Below are 17,562 nucleotides of genomic sequence, written 5' to 3'. Positions count from 1 at the left end.
ATAATTGGATAAGATGTTTGGTTTCTACCCATACATCTCAGGTTCGAAACTCCCTCATTCCTAAATTATTGTAATAGTTTCGAAAGCTTCCCCCTCTCCTTAATAATAATAATAATTTTTGTAAATGACATATTGAAAACATGGTGAACAAGTATTTAATGAGTGTTCATCCTAGTATTAAACAAGTCTCTTATGATTTATTGAAAAATAAAATGCAAAATAAGTTATCTATTTTCTGTTTAAGTGAGAGTCGCCACCTAGGCAGGTTTAGGCAGGCTAGGTTGGCGCCTAGATAGGTCTAGGCTCTTTCTTAATTTTCAAATGCCTGGAGATTAATCAGGTCAGTGACCAACCTGCTAGCGCCTAGGTAGGGTCTAGGCGGCGCTAAGCGATGATTTTTAGAACAGTGGGATATATATATATATATATATATATATATCATACCAAAAGCAAAATTACAATTTATAAGAAGCTAATACGCTCAATTTCCTCATACTTCCAAATGTAGCTTGTATAGATGTTTCTAACATCATTCATATATCGGTCTAACCAAAAATGTTCTCTTGGGATCAATGGTGGAGCCACCCACAAGGCTTAGGTGGGTTGTAGTCCAGGGAGGTTTTTTGTAAATTCATGCTTTAATTGCGTTTTTTTTTTTGGATTGGAAGACGATATCATTAACTTAGGAAAATTACAAAGTGTCTTGGATAAGGAGGTCCAGAATAACACTAGGAGGCTCCTCAACCCAAACTACCCTTATCTCAATGGACAATGCTACCTTGCCAAACAATGAGCAATACTATTATTATTCCTAGAAATAGAAATAAACTTAGAAGCAGTAAACAAATTTGCACTATGAAGGACATCCCCCGCTAACAAATCCATAGCCGACTCAATTTTAATACATGTTATTATTTAATGTATACTTAGTGCATGAAAGGCAATAAATAATACCTTTTATGCTAAAAATAAAATGAGTTTTCTCTCTATTCCCCATCCTTTTATCCTATTCTTAAAGAAAAAGACATTTTACCCTATGCAATCTAGTTATTGTACTACTTACACAAGAAAATCAACTTTTTGTAATTTACCCTTTATAATCAACCATTAAACCCCTAACTCCATCTGATCAAAAAAAAAAAAAAAAAAAAAAAAAACACTAACTCCATAATTTTCTTACTTTCCGGTGAGATTTTCCAATGAATGTCCTTGAATTTGTTGATTAATTATTTATATGGTCCTGGAATTTGTCGATTAGATTACGATTTTGAGAAAAGCTTATATTTCATTGTTGTTGTTTTTCATTCGGGGAGAAGATCGAACTTCATAATTGACGACGAGCTTGGAGACATTCGCCATTGAATGTATTTTAATCAAGTTCTGCAGACTGATGATGATGGGCAATTTGCTGTTAGGTGTTGGTTTCCGCGCGCATGCATGGATCTGTTCTTTAGTTTTTGACTTTGTTTACAAGTTTAACAAGAAGAAAAGCCATTTACATCGATATTTCCTTCTCAGAAAATCGTATCCTTTTGGATTGAAAATAAAACACGACAAATAATTTGTCATATCATAAATTCTGCCAGCGAAAACATTATCCATCTATTAAACTAAAAAAATGACTCTCTATCTTGACTTAAACCCTCTTAAATTCGGATCATCTGCTTGGTCCTCCTTCTTCAATGAATCAATACTATCCTAATATACTCTCTCTCTCTCTCCACCTCCACGGCTACCTCAGGTGTTGCTTTTGCTTTGCATAAGATCGTCTCATGGGATTTTAACTCCACTTATCTACATGATTATGAAACTAATACAAACGCAACTTCTAATAGTATACTAATGTTCGTTGCACTGGGTGCTGATGGGGGTTTTGTGTTGGTTGGTGCGTTTGGTTTTGTTTGGTTCATCTTGAGGAAGAGGTGGAAAAGAGGTTAAATCATTGATGAACGTCCTATGGCAAACATGGACTGGATTGACTATGATTTCGAAAAGCAAACTGGCCCGAGGAAGTTTTCCAATAACAAGTTGGCTCGTGCGACGAGTAACTTTGCGGAGAGAGAAAAGCTTGGAGAGGGAGGATTTGGTGGGGTTTTGTTGATCCTAAAAACTACCAAGTCTACGTGGCGCGCAGACCGAATAATTAATAAGTTAACTACATCCTTCGGTTGTGTTCGGAGCGTGCCAACTCGACAGCCGAGCTCGGCCGGTGAGTAAAATTTTTTGATTTTGCGTTGGGCGCGCTACTGACTTCTGAATCTCGCGATTACGGCTGAGGAAGGAACAGGTCTCAGCCTTCGGGTTCTAGAGCCTGAAGACAAGGCTGCTAATTTTGCAAAGTTCACAAATTGTTGGCGCCAGATTCGGTCACAGTGATTATATGTCTTGATGGTAAATGTGGTTCGCCCGTCAGAATGCCGAACTTTAAAAGCTTACTTGTGAGTATCCAATCATAAAACAACTCGGCGTTCAATGTGCTGAACTCTAGTAAACTGTAACACCTCACTTTGCCGAAAAGGCTAATGAGATGACCTCTGCCAATAAAGATCCGAAAGTCTTTCTCGACTGAGACTTGGATATATAACCAGTCGGTCTCGACGCAGTACTGTTTATCCAAATTGAAAATGTTTCGCGGTCGGTTGGTTCTACGGCAATAGTGTTGTTTATCCAAACTGAATGTATCACCGGTTGCCTTCACAGTGCTGTTTATCCAAACTGAAGATGTGTTGGCGGAAAAGGAAAATAAAAATCTCAAGGTTATTGAGAGGTTTCGCGAAAGCGAGGGTTTGCGTAGGGCAGCTTGTGTGTTGAATTAGAGAGGGCTTAATGATGTCCTCCCTCCTCTATTTATGGTAGTCAACCTGCTTCCAATCGAATCACAACCATACTCGGATTATAACTCTTTCCCCTAATCCAACCTTATCTCGGCCAATCTTACTCCCACTAGGACTTTGAACTCAACCCCCTTATCAGGCTGTATTCAATCCCAAATTTTAACATCCTTATCTTGTCGAAACTCCTTCTCGTATCAAGATTCAACTACCCATGGATTCCTAATAGGACACGACTGACCTTGGCTATGTGGTCCATAAACCGGATAACCCTCATCGACTCCTAAGTATGGCCTCTGGGCCGAGAACAACTCTAAACTCAGCCCAAACCGATATTTTGGGCCCAAACATTGCCCTCTCGCTTCTGAGGTCGTCGACCCACACTCCTTGGTTCGAGCCTCAACCTTGAAGAAGCGAAACTGACCTAAAGACAAACACTGAATCCTCTTGAGAGACAACACCATGCGCATTTATGAGACAGAATCCCACGATCTCGATTCTCCCAACTATTCTGCCACATGTCGGTCCCTTGGTTAACTTAGCAGCCCTTAATCATGACCCTCGAAAACATACGACTGTCGAAACGTCTCTCCTGCACTAAACCCGCCGCAACATGCAATCGTGCGTCCTCAAATTGAGAAAAACCTCGGTCATTTCACCTGGATTCTCTGAATATCTACAATGATTAGCAACTTAACCGCTCGATTCTATCCTTAATTTTGAAAATCAAATGTTTAGCCTTCCTTCCCAAATGCCTATAAATACCCAAATCATTTCCATTCGTACCTTACACTTTCCAAAACCCTTGAAACTTTCTTGCCACTTTGCTTTCAAAACTTTCAAAACTTTCAAAACTTTTAAAAAGTGGGAGGCTCTCGGCATCCACAACGCCATTAAGCTTTTGACCATGGAGATTACCATGGATAAAGAACTCCTTATGGCAGCTCTAAGCCTCTGGTGCTTGGCCACCAACACCATGGTCTTCCGTTCAGCCCTATCACCCCAACCATCCTCGACATCTCGGTTATCCTCGAGACTTCTCCTTCTGGCATTCCAATAGTCACCGCCCTTATTGGATGCTCATCAAACCTCAACCTCAAGGTACTATTCGACGAACGGGCCATCGGGACGTTGAGCCAAGAAGGTCAAGAACCTTCAAAAGAGGAAGTTTAGAAGTTGCATAAGAATTTTCTCAACTACAACACCGTCATCCTCCATTTTGTTGGCCGAGGGGAGGCGAGTCTGCGGATGGGCGAACACGAGGCTTTCTTATTTTATTGGTACAACAAGTTTATCTGTTGTACCAAGTCAAATAAGTGTTAAATATGCCGGTGGTGGAAGCCCTGGCTAGTGGTCACTCTCTGGCGCTCAGTCCAGCTATCCTTGCCAACCTTCTACGCTGCCTGGCTGAAACGACCATCAACAAGATTAACCCGTACCAGAATGGACCTCTCTGGGTATTCCAACTCTGGCTGCAGGTTTATTTCTCCACACGTCGGCCAGAAATCCCCAACCTCCAGTCTACTGCAGCACTCGGCCTTCAGCTGGCTCATCGACCAGTACCTCATCACCGAACTGAAGAAGTCTTCAAACACTTCTTCGGCCTAGACGTCATTTCCGACAATGAATTTTTGATATGTCGTCGTCAGGAATACCCCCACTCCATTAGATTTCCCATATCAACCTGGAATGAAAACGAAGATGCTGGTTTTCATCAAAACTGGGGGTTGTTCGTGTTAACTCACGACCTTCCCCTCAGTTGCAATGCTTTCCAAGCAAGTTGAGAAGTTTACCACCCCCACTTTGCTGTCTTACAGCTTGGCTACCTCCAAGGTTGGCCGGTGCCTCTACTTTCTTCCTGCTCCCTTCTAAGCCGATGATGCCTCTCTGGTTCCTCAAAAAGGGAGTGCAGAGACACCGAGAATGAGTTTCAGGAACGGTGCAAGAAATTATGCTTTCGACCAACTGTTCCTGAATCTCTCGGCACCGACACCTTTAGTGATTAGTGGGAAGAATATACCCACAACTTTTTTAGCACTTCGGTCGAAAACATAATCAACAAGATTTTTGGTGACCAACCCAAAAAAACTTCTGCCCCTCAATCCAAAGAGACGCCCCAGGGTATACGAGTATCTCTACTTTTATTCTTCAAACACTTAATCGATTTTACTAATTAGATTTCTCTTTTTCAGGCGGTCGAGTATTGAAACAGGCAGATGTGGTCGCCCCGGCTATGGCCAAGAAAAAATTGGCCCCTTTATCCAAGAAATCTAAAATCGCCGCGCAAAACACACTGAGCAAACAGCCTCACCAGGACACCGAAACAGCAGGTGGAGCCCCTCGCCCTACAAAACGCGTCAAGAAATTGGTGAAGAAATGAGCACGGGAAATTCACGTTATCACTAGCCATACCACCGGAGCAACCGTTCCTAATGCCTCTCCTTCTACTCCTGTTGTCCAAGCCTCAACGGAGAAACGGTTATCTTCAACCAGCCCGGCAACCCAAGCTCACCCGGCCCATAAGGTCCCAGAGCTCGTGGTCGAACCAGTTGCTGTACCGCTGGTCGAAATGCCTGCAGCTCCGGGGCCGATCGTAGCACCCGTACTGGGGGAGGCAACCTCTTCGATCAGGAAGAATCTCCCCAAGAGTCCAAAACAATCAGCGGTCATCTTAGAAGAGGTATGATTATGCTCGCAACTCCTTTCACTCATTAAATTCAAAAGTATTAACAGCTCTTTTGTTTCAGGATGACGAGAGTAACGAGATTCTGCTGGCAAGTCGTTCTCGACCAACCGAAACTCTTTCCATTGATCTTCCCCCTATGGTTGAGGCGACCGACCAGGTTGATCCTCCTGCAGCCGATCGTGGAAAAAGGCCTATCATTGAACCTGAAGCGACGTCAGAAACTCCAATTCACTAGCATGACCAAGACCTTGGTATCCCTTCTCAAGAAGCGACCTCGGCTTTTGTAAGGCTCGATTACTTTCTCTTGTCAATTTTGTTATAACAAGTCTAAACCGAGAAAAATATTAAATGTCAGGTGCCCAGTTATTCATTTCACCGAAAAATCTATGCGCCGAAGGGTGTTATCTATATTTCCTGGCCACCTCAGTGGCCGTCGAATGTAGATAACCTTCATCGGCCGCATGAATTACGAAGCAGTCTAAAACACTGGGCTTGGCCATTAAGCTCTCTAGGTTCGAGCAATGAACCAGGAGATATGGCCGAAGTCTCATCTCGACAGGTCTAAAACAAATTATCTCTGCTACATTCTTTTATGATTTTCCTTTCGCCTAAATTCTTTTAGTATGCAGCCTTCGTGGGAAGTCGAGTTCGATACTCTCCTATTGAGTACTTCGGGAGCGGCTGGCCCTTCGGCAGCTACAACTGGGCCTTCCGTATCAACAGCCGAATCGACTGTTCTTGTTAGGTTGTAGGAACTTTTGTCTCTTTCAGCTTCACAAGTTCTCGAACACCAGGGCATTCATTCAGTAGATGCATGTCTAAACGACCTCGCAACTGATGATCAATTAAGCACTGAGGCTATTACTCAAGCGTCTTCTACCTTGGAACGAACCTGAGAATATTTTGATATTTTCGAGAAATCTTTTCAGGCTAAAGACGACTTGAAAGCTGCAACAGCCGTTCGAGACACTCTTCGTCCACAGGTCGAAGTTTTAAAGGTAAAAAAAGAGACCATGGCCAACCTTGACCGTCAAATTGCCGAACTCCAAAATCGAAGGTCGGCAATTGCTTCCAAGCTTGCAAAAAATTTTGAGTCGAGCAGCAAATTCTGCTTATCTGACTACGCGGCTAGCATGAAGCGGGTCGAGCAGCTGAAGATGGACAAGAGGAATAGGCAAGCTGAGGTCACAATGGGCGAGGTGCAGTGGTTGGAATTGAAGGCCGTTCTTGAATCTTTCATACCTTCATCACCCTAGAATTATTTGATTGTTACTGATTGCCCAACTCCATTTGTACACATTTTTGCTATCTTAATGAAATGAACTTTTATTCCCGCATCTCCTATGTGACTGGATAATATTTTTTTTTAAAACCTCCCGTTGATTGGCAACTTATGAACTCCACTAGTTCGATCCCTAAGATGGTATGCTCCCTTACCGAGAACTTTATGAATGACGAATGGTCCTTCCCAATTCGACAACCACTTGCCGAACCTGGGGTCTTTAATTCCTACGGGTAGTACGGTTTGCCAAACCAACTTTCCTTCGTCGAACGTTTTTTATCTAACTTGCTGATTATAAGCTCGCTCGACGATCTTCTTTTGTGCCACTAATAAGTTATAAGCATCAAGCCAAGCTTCTTCTAAATCTTCTAACTCTTATCTCATGGCCCGACTGTACTCGGCGCTGAACAAACTACTTTGTTCAATTACTGGCAACGAGTTTATACTTAGCTCAACTGGCAACATTGCGTCGTGTCCATAAGTCAACGCGTATGGAGTCGTTTCAGTGGCTGTCCGTAGAGAAGTTTGATAGGCCCATAACGCTTTGTTTATCTTTAAATGCCACATACCCGGCCTTTCTTTTATCATTTTTTCGAGAATATCGATTAGGACCTTATTACTGGATTCGGCCTATCCATTCGCCTGTGGATAATACGGCGTAGATTGCCCAGTCGAATCTTTAGATTTGCCGAATATTCCTTAAACTTGTTGGATGTAAAGATTGTACCATTATCTATTATGATTGTTTCTGGCACGCCGAATCTAGTCACAATGTTTTCTTCAATGAAATTACAAACTTTTTTAGACGTTAGCTCGACATATGACTTGGCTTTGACCCATTTGGTGAAGTAGTCTGTTGCAACAAGTATCCACGCATGTTTGGCTGCACCAGAAGATGGTGTGATTTTATCAATAACATTCATGGCCCATCCTCGGAACGGCCATGGTTTGGTGACCGAATGTAATGATTCGGGCAGTACTCTATGTATAGGCCCATGGATTTGACATTGTACACAACCCTTTGCATGCTCAATACAATCCTTCAGAATACTCGACCAGAAATAACCGTGTCGCCGAAGTAGCCAACACATTTTTTGTCTAGATTGGTGGGCTCCTTAAATTCCTTCGTGTACTTCTGCCATTGCTTGAGCAGCTTCCTGCGGGCCGAGGCACAACAACAGTAACTCATCCTCACCTTTTCGATACAACTCATTCTGGTATAATATGTAGTTTGTGGCATGAACCCTTGTCCGTCGGTCGTGTTTTTCGTTGGGGTATCGCATAATTGTCATTCTCCAATCGTCTGGTAATGCCTCGATGTTGGAAATATGCCCTGAAAGTCAATCTTTGGAAGAAACCTTTCAGGACTATAAATGGATGTCTAAATGACTCTTATACATCAAATGGCAAAGGTACCATTAAGGACTATCTCTATAAACGAAATATGTCATAAATGATAAATCCATGGACAATGGATCGATTGAAGAAGTAATCTAATGATGTTAGACTACAGAGACCTTTTTCACATAACCATCATGTCCAAAAGGTTCCTAGTCATAGGATTGTCGGAGGGATACTGACAATGCATAGACCGGTACATACTATGTCAGCTTCAATAAGAAGGATGGAAAGTCTCATCCTATTCGTGTAGTGACACTAAGACAAGTATGTAGGTGCTCATTAAGGGAATGAGTTCACTGAACACAATCGAACGAGAGTACTTGCGTGGAGGTCTAATCACATGTTAAGCAAGTAACTCTAATGGTTGGAATAATGTAAGTAGTCCTTTGACCTGAGGCATCATCATTGTCTTGTGATTAAATACTTGATCTTTGATCATGTCAAAGTCACCCCATTCGCGGGTGTCCACGGCATAGTTGGGGTTAAGCCACTTAGTCATGAAGGCAAGTGAATGCGCAACAAGGAATCTCTAATCTTCGTTAAGAGAGGAAGAATACTCTAAGATATGATTCGGGAATCTTTGGCCGAAGTATAGAGCGTAATAAAGGAAAGCGTTCCTATACGACTCAATTGAATCATATAAGAAGGAATAATCACATTAGGGGTTTGACATGATATATCCATACCCTAGTGATGTGATTAAGAGTATTGTTTTAGAGAATGATCGAATTACATTGTAATTCCAACTGAATAGGTTCTCTGAACAACTTCTACATTAGCTTGGGTAGCCATGATATATGGTTAGATGTCACTCATGGCTTGTGAGTTCTTCTAGATGATTAAATGTAATCGTCAAAGAAGAAGCTGAATTAAAAGTAAGTTTTAATTCACTAAGTGATTGAATTAAATATAATCAATTGGATTGATGCCAATCACCTCACTGCCTTGCTAATTAGAACCTAAAATGATTGTTCACCAATACACTCTTGTAGTGAGTAATTAATGGATGATGGAAATAATGAATTGGATTAATTAAGTGTTATGATTAATTAGAAAGTCTAAAGAAATCATAAAAGCGATATAAGATCATTTTGGGCTTAAAGAAACGTTCGGGTTTAATTGGGCCCATTGGGCCTAAACCCATTGGGCTTTTATTCAAGCATTGGATGACTTGAAATAAATAAAAGCCCAAAGCCCAAACCACACTAAAGGGGCCGGCCATATTGAGTGAAAAGGAGAGATATGAAGTCAAGTTGTTGACTAGGTTTCTTTGGCTATAAAAGGAACTTTATAGTAAAAGTTTTTGTTAGGGTTTTTTGAAGTGTTGAAAGAACAAAAGAGAAAAGAAAAATATCTCTCTAACACTTACAAAGGCCGGCCACCTTAGGGGGAATTTAACTAATCATCTTTTCACCCCTTTGGTTATTCCTTCATCCTTCTCACTACACTAGTGGGTGAGGATCTTTAGATGTTTTCAACTTTGGAAACTTGAAGAGAACCTAGGAGCACTCATTCTAACAAAGTGGAGGAGGCAAGGAAGGAGGCTAGGCTCAAGGACTTCAAGGAGCAAAAGTCTTGGAGGTGGTCCATCCTTGGTCTAAGATCTAGATCAAGAGGTATAAAACTACTCCTAAACTTTGTCCTTATATAAATTTGTTTTTGATGCATCTTACATAAACCTATGAACCTTGAAGGGGATTTACATGACTAGAGCTTTGATATTATTTGTTTACATGCTTCCGTTGCTTTCATATATAAATTTTGAATTGTATATGCATGCTAGTCACTAGAAATCCCGCTTGAAATCTCATAATTTCCCTTCACTCGACAGTACAAACCTCAATAGTGTCCTTCCGTTCTAACAACGAAGGCAAGGACATGACTCGTGTAAGGATCACGTAATCACGTTGGAGAACTTGCTGATTAATCAAGGCCGAATGTGCTTGTCGTGACACAGGTATTTCTCGGCCTAATTTGCCCCTTATGAATTGTGTTCCAGAGGCTATTTGAGCTAATTCATCGGCGTCAGTATTATGAACTCGTGAAATGTGTTTGAAAGTAACGTTGTTGAAAGATTCGGCCTAATAGCTGGCCATCATGTGGTAAAGGGCCAGAGTACAACTCATGCAACGAAAAGTTCCATTGAGTTAATTAATGACAAGTTCGGAGTCATCAAAAACAAGGACACGAGTTTCCTGTAAATCGTGCAGCACGCCGAGACCGATGATAAGGGCTTCGTATTCGACTTGATTATTCGTACAATCGAAATCGAGCTTGAGAGAAAAATACCAACGATTATGAGTGGGGGATTGAATAACAATCCCAACGCCAGCCGAGACTGAAATACTGGAACCATCAAAGTACATCGTCTAGTAATTATCACATGTTTTTACCATGCCGATGTCAACGTCATTGCCTCCGAACTCATACGGGGAAGGGTGTTAGGCCAAAAAATGGGCTAGAGCTTAACCTTTGACAGCTTTCTGGGGCACCTATTCCAAGCTGAACTAAAAAATGGCCATTGTCCACTTATCGATTCTGCCCTTTACGATCGACTAAGTGAGCATGTAACGAATGACATAGGTCTGGGCGATGACCTGAGTGATTGATGGGAGCATGTAATGTCTGAGTTTTGACGCAGCAAAAAATAGGGCGAGACAAAGTTTCTCGACAGCGGAGTAATTAATCTCTGATGGGTGGAGATGTCGGCTAAGGTAAAAAATGGCCCGTTCTCGGCCACAAATTCTATTAAGTTGATGCCCGAACGTGGATGCTTAGAAATAATATACCAATGAGCCAGCAGTTGTTCCATCGTGGATGAAACCACGGCCCGACGCTGTTCTCTTGTGGCGTTAGTCATCAGTGTAGGTAATTAAGTCGGCCAAGCCGAATCTTGCCGAATCCTGGTGTACAGTCTCGGTGCCTACTTCGATGGCTTTCTGGACTGAGATCCGAGTCGGTCGTCCATCTTCATTAAAACCCTGCAAGGTAATGTAGCTGACGTGATCGTCATAATAGCAGGTCTGAATCATGTTGGTTTTAAATGGCTAATTATCGGCTGGGTGGACCACAACTGATTTGCCGTCCCAAAAATGAGAACTTGGTATAAGGAAGAGGGAATGCAATTCGTTTGATGAATCCAATCCCGACCGAGCAAAGCATTATATTCAGTCTTGGAGTCGACGATGAAAAATACGGTCATATGATTGCGACCTGCAATGTTTACCTCTAAAGGGAACACTTATTTGGTTTGGGACTTATCACCAACGAAGCTGCTCATGGTTATCCCTGATGGGATGAGTTCGTTGTTGGATCGTCGTAATGTTTTCATGACAGATACGGGCATGATATTGACCGTCGCCCCGCAATTGATGAAAATTTTGGAGATTGGTAACCTTCAATGTGACATACAACGACTTTAAATGTTGAAGAGCAGCCAAGGATGAGCGAGCAAACAATATGGTTGTTTTAAGTTTGTTGTCGTTGTTTGCTTGCTCATCTTCGATGGTGGTGACGAAATCAACTTGTGTTGCTTCCTCGATCACCACATCACCATCCAAGAAATTTGGTTGGTGTGTAATTGGCTGGAATTCAGCAATTAGAACATGGACCATGCTGGTTTCCATGTTCTCAAGGACTGAAGGGCCCATTGGATCCTGGTCGTCATCTTCCGGGTTATCGAGGACTACAGCATCGTTCGTTAGAACATCTTCGGCCTGATTATCGTGTGTCTCACCACGTACTTGCTCTTGTGCCAAGTAACCCGACCTTGCTTCCTTGTGACTGTTGTCTTCGAGCCCATTCGTTTCTGGTGTCTGGTTTTGCCCCTGTAATGCTTTACGAGGTCGTTCTTCATAGGCGATCCGAGCGTCCCTTGTGTCTAGGTAGGCGTCCAGTCATGCCACCCAATCTTTTTCATCGGCCGTAAAACCAAAGAGAGATACGGTCGAAAAGACTTCAAAGCTCGGTCATATCAATGTTCGTGTACGGATCGACCTCGAAGCCAAGGACCCTAGCTTCTCGTATGTGTTGGAACCTGGCTTTCATTGCTAGATTAGTGGTTTTCTGGATAATCTGTTCAGCATCAGGGCAAGTTAGTGCCAAGTCGAAGGTTTCTTGACATGCCTTTGGCAGGCCGTACAAGTCATTGGCATAATGTTCCTTATGAAATTCGCGCATGCACTCCAAGGATTCGCCGAGGAATGGAGAGTGTAGGTTTCACCGGACCTTTATTAATGGAACTTGCAGAGGCAATGAGGGAAACTTGTTTTCGGCTTCTTTTCTGAAATGCTCGAAACGAGCTTTCATCTCTCTGGGTCGAAGAAGGAGTTTGATGCGTTTCTCGAACTCTTCAATGGTGGTTTCAAAGTCGTGATCAACTGCCTTTTCTCTTGAAGTAATTCGGCCATGATGGTCGGGGTACGTCGGTCATCGTCACTTCCTGTTGCCTTTTTCGAATGCCATTTAGTAGTCGGAATAGCTTGTGCTGCTTGTCGTTGAGCCATGTAATCTATCCGCTGTCGTCGACGTTTTTAAGATTTGGATAGTGCAGTATACATACCAGTGGGGGAATTGTAACTGTACCAACGTTGGTCACGTGGCTCAGGCAGTTTGAAGGTTTTTTGATTCGCCGACGAACTCGAGCTGCTGGAATTACGCGAGTAATAATATTCGTTATAAAATGGCGCGTCAAAGTCAAGGCGCCGTCTGGCCGAGGTAGGACCATCTATCCGTTCCTGAGGGCCGAGCCTATCGAACACTTTCTAGCATTGGCCTACGCCAAGTTCCTTCGGGGGTGTCGTCGTAAACTTGGATGGTTGTCGTGGTGTTGATCTCTCCTTGGGTTTGGTTAATACGACGCGTGCCTTACAATTGCTGCACAAAACCATCAGCCAGTCAATTTCTTCTGCACCAGAATCTGACATAGATTCGACTACAGCCAGTCCCGAAAACTCGATGGGCGATTCATTGGAAAATAGGTCAATCTTGAATCGTGGTTGGGAGTTTTTCTTTGGACGTGTTGTACTGGGACAAACTCGGCCTTCCCTTTCCCTTTGCACTTGGGCAAATGGGCATTTACCATGCTAACTGTTGCCGAATGGAATGGATCAGCGTCAACCGTCATTCATTTTTCGAGAAACTTTAGTTTGCCCTTGTCAATCCAGCTTTGAATATCATCACGGAATACGACACAGTTGTTCGTGGTATGCTTAGTTGAGTTATGGTACTTGCAATACGTTTTCCCTTTAAGCTCTTCGACCTTGGGAATGTTATGTCTTGGCCGAAGTTTGATAATCTTTGCTAACAACAATTGGTCAAAAATTGCCTCGGCCTTTGTGATATCAAAAGTGTAAACTTTCGATGTTTTCGCCGTCTCTTCAGCGGTCGAGCGGGTTTTGGCATCTTTGGAATTAATTTGAGTCAATGCCTTGCACACATATGGTTTATGGTTTATCTATTACTATCTCGGCCGCGTCCACACTAATGTATTGGGAATCTTCGCCTTCGGCCGATACGTAGCTGACCGTGGGATTTTTGTAAATCATTCCTCGGGATGGGGATTTCAAGATCTTTTTTTCTTGGAGCAAATAATCATATTGCTCGACATGTTGGGCTAATTCATACATATCCCGGAAGTTTTCCCCCAAGAATTTCTTTTTGTACTCCACGTCGAGCCCATTCAGAGCAAGCCTAACAAATTTGACTTCGGGAAGAGGTACTCGACACCAATTCTTGGCCGATTTAAACCTTGTAAGATAGTCCATTGGTGACTCATCAGATGCTTGAGCCATCCTAGCCAATGAAGAAACTGACATTTCCATCCCCTTGCCAATAGAACTGTGTGTGAAACTTCTCGACCAATTTCTCCCAGCTTTGGTTAGAATTAAGTGGGAGGTTGATATACTATGCGAATGCTGAGCTTGTCAACGAAAAGTTAAACAACCGTAGTTTATGGAAATCACTATTGACATCTCCGCATTGGAAAATGAAACAGGGCACATGTTCTAACGAGGATAAGGACGATTCTCCAGCAAAAAGGCTGAAATCTGGAATCTGGAAACCTTTAGGATATTCGAACTTTTCCACATAAGCTGGATATGGATAGATGAATTTCAGGAACTTCGGCCCCTTTTTCATGGCCGAATCGATCATCTGTTGGACTTCAATCATATCGACAGATGTTGCTTCCATTCTCTAGTCGGATCCATCTGACCTACTACTTGATCTTCCATTTTTTTCTAAGTCAATCGTTTTGGGCCGAGTAGACATTACTTCGGCCTGTAGCAGATTACTTTTAAGTGGAAGCTTCCGGGCCTGATCAGCAGGTCCTCATTCGAAGACTTTGCTAACTAATAATTCGAGCAATTTGGTGTGGGTCTCACCATTACTTCGTATTACCTCAAGTAAATTGTTCATTTTTTGAACAACTGTCTGTTCAACTTGTCGAGATTCCTCATCAAGTCACCTTCGAAGAAACAACCTAGTTGGAGGGTCAGAGCCTTCATCACCTTCTTCGCCGCAGTCTTCCATTATTCCTTCAATGAAAATGTCTGCGGTTCGATTAGGTACCTCTGTGTTTCGAGGTTGGGTACCGAGACAAACTTCCTTTTCTCAGTGTGTCACACTTGCAGCCTCAGGGGTCAAAGCAACGATAGGATTTCGCACATGTGACACTTCTTGTCCAGAACTCTGAACTGGCAGATCGGCCGTTGATTTTCTTATGGTTGTTTTCTTTTTTACCGATCGTATCTTGATGGTCATGAACTTCGTAGTTTTAGCACTGGGTCCCACCGGGTGTGCCAAAATGTTGACCCTAAAAACTACCAAGCCTACGTGGCATGTAGGCCAAGTAATTAATAAGCTAACTACGTCATTCGGTTGTGTGCGGGGCGTGCCAACTCAACGGTCGAGCTCTGCCGGTGAGTAAAATTTGTGATGTTGCGTTGGGTGCACTGTTGACTTCTGAATCTCGCAACTGCGGCCGAGGAAAGAACACGTATCGGCCTTCGGGCTCTAGAGCCTGAAGATAAGGCTGCTAATTTTGCAAAGTTCACAAATCGTCGGTGCTGGATTCAGTCACAGTGATTATATTTGTAAGGGTATAAGCACGCCGAATCGACACCAGAGTATAGGGGCACAGATACTCAAAACATATATATGTCTTGATGATAAATGTGGTTCGGCCGTCAGAATGTTGAACTCTAAAGCTTACTTGTGAGTATCTAATCATAAAACAACTCAGCATTCAATGTGCCGAGCCCTAGTAAATTGTAACACCTCACCTCGTCGAAAAGGCTAATGAGATAACCTCTACCAATAAAGACCCGAAAGTCTTTCTCGATCGAGACTCAGATAGATAACCAGTCGGCCTCGACGCAGTGCTGTTTATCCAAACTGAAGGTGTTCCGCGGTCGGCTGGTTCTACGGCGATAATGCTGTTTATCCAAACTGAAGGTATCACCAGTTGCCTTCACAATGTTGTTTATCCAAACTGAAGATGTGTCGGCAGAAAAGGAAAATAAAAATCTCAAGGTTGTTGAAAGGTTTCGCAAAAACGAGGGTTTGCGCAGGGCAGTTTGTGTGTTGAATTGGAGGGGGCTTAAGGATGTCCTCCTCCCTCTATTTATAGCAGTCAACCTGCTTCCAATCGAATCACAACCATACTCGGATTAAAACTCCTTCCCCCGATCCAACCTTATCTTTGCCAGTCCTCCTACTAGGACTTTGAACTCAACCCCCTTATCAGGCCGCATTCAATCCCAAACTTCAACATCCTTATCTCGTCAAAACTCCTTCTCGTACCAGGATTCAACTACCCATGGATTCCTAATAGGACACGGCCAGCCTTGGCTATGTGGCCCATAAACCGGATGACCCCTAGCGACTCCTAAGTACGGCCTCTGGGCCGAAAACAACTCTAAACTCGGCCCAAACCAATATTTTGGGCCCAAACAGTTTTATAAAGGCTTCATAAAGGACTTGAACTCATATGTGGCGGTTAAGAGGATATCTAAGTGGTCTAGACAAGGGCCGAAGGAGTACGCATCAGAAGAAACGGTCATAAGTCGACTTAAGCATGGGAACCTAGTGCAACTCATTGGTTGGTGCCACGAATAGAGAGCTTCTACTTGTTTACGATTTCATGCCAAACGGCAGTTTAGATTTCCATCTTTTCAGGGCTAAAGCCTTGTTGGTTTGGGAGGTAAGATACAAAATTGTGCAAGGTTTAGCGTGTGGTTTGTTCTATCTACACCAAGGATGGGAACAATGTGTGCTTCATAGGAATATCAAATCCAGCAATGTTATGTTGGATGCTAATTTCACAGCAAAACTTGGAGACTTTGGTCTAGCTCGACTTGTGAACCACGGAAAGCAATCGAAAACAACTACTGTAGTTGGAACTATGGGCTACATGGCTCCAGAATATGTAACCACAGGCAAGGCTAGCAAGGAATTTAATGTTTACAGCTTTGGAGGTAGCTTGCGGGAGACAACCCATCGATTTTTCTAAGTTCGAAAGTACTGAAACCAGCATGGTGGAGTGGGTGTGGGAGCTTTATGGAGAAGGGAAAGTCCTTGAAGCAGCTGATCCGAAACTATGCAGAGGTTTTGATGCGAAGCAAATGGAGTGCTTGATGATTGTTGGGTTGTGGTGTGCTCACCCAAATTACAAATGAGGCCATCGATACTGCAAGCCATTCAAGTGCTTAACGTTGAAGTTCCATTGCCCATTCTCCCACTGATAATGCCAATGCCAATGGCACCATATTTTGCGCCTTAGTTGAATGTCTCTCATGTTGTCCTGTGATAGTACTGCTGGTTTGGTTTATCTATTTTGCTCCTCAATTTAAGGTCTCTCAATATTGCAAAAATTCGAGCTCCGGGCCTTAATTGTGAAAAGCAATTGAATGGTGGTTCATATTAGCTTCAAAACTGGCGTTATAATTTGTCTAATTTAGGTAATCTCATGATTGCAATTCATTGTATATTTACTACCACATGCCAAAGCCAAAACTACGATGCTATTTGGGTTTCCGTCCAAATATTCAGATTATATGAGGGTTATATTTTATCAAGTTTGGTCATTGAAATTTGACCTTTCAACAAAAAACATCCTGGAAATAGAAAACCTGTCCATTTGGTCCCTGAAATGGGTATTGCAAACCAATTGGTCCTTCTGTTAACTTGCCACCAATTTGGTTCCTATGGTTTCCCATTCAATATTCTTGAGAAGATTGCAGAAATGACAATTTTACAAATTTCAATAGCTAAAATGATTAAAATCAAATAATGATGACATATTAATCAAATATTGACAACACTATTTAAGTACTGATTAAATGTAGACGATATACAGACAA

The 17,562-nt window shown here is 42.6% G+C and overlaps 1 pseudogene; it reads left to right on the top strand.

Moving 5' to 3' along the window:
• Positions 1 to 1,716: 1,716 nt before the first annotated feature.
• On the top strand, positions 1,717 to 17,075 carry LOC114824221 (L-type lectin-domain containing receptor kinase IX.1-like; annotated as a pseudogene).
• Positions 17,076 to 17,562: the final 487 nt, after the last annotated feature.

The sequence above is a fragment of the Malus domestica genome, chromosome 03 (assembly GCF_042453785.1).
Source record: "Malus domestica chromosome 03, GDT2T_hap1".
Classification (NCBI taxonomy): domain Eukaryota; kingdom Viridiplantae; phylum Streptophyta; class Magnoliopsida; order Rosales; family Rosaceae; genus Malus; species Malus domestica.
This window is presented reverse-complemented; position numbering and strand designations above follow the sequence as displayed.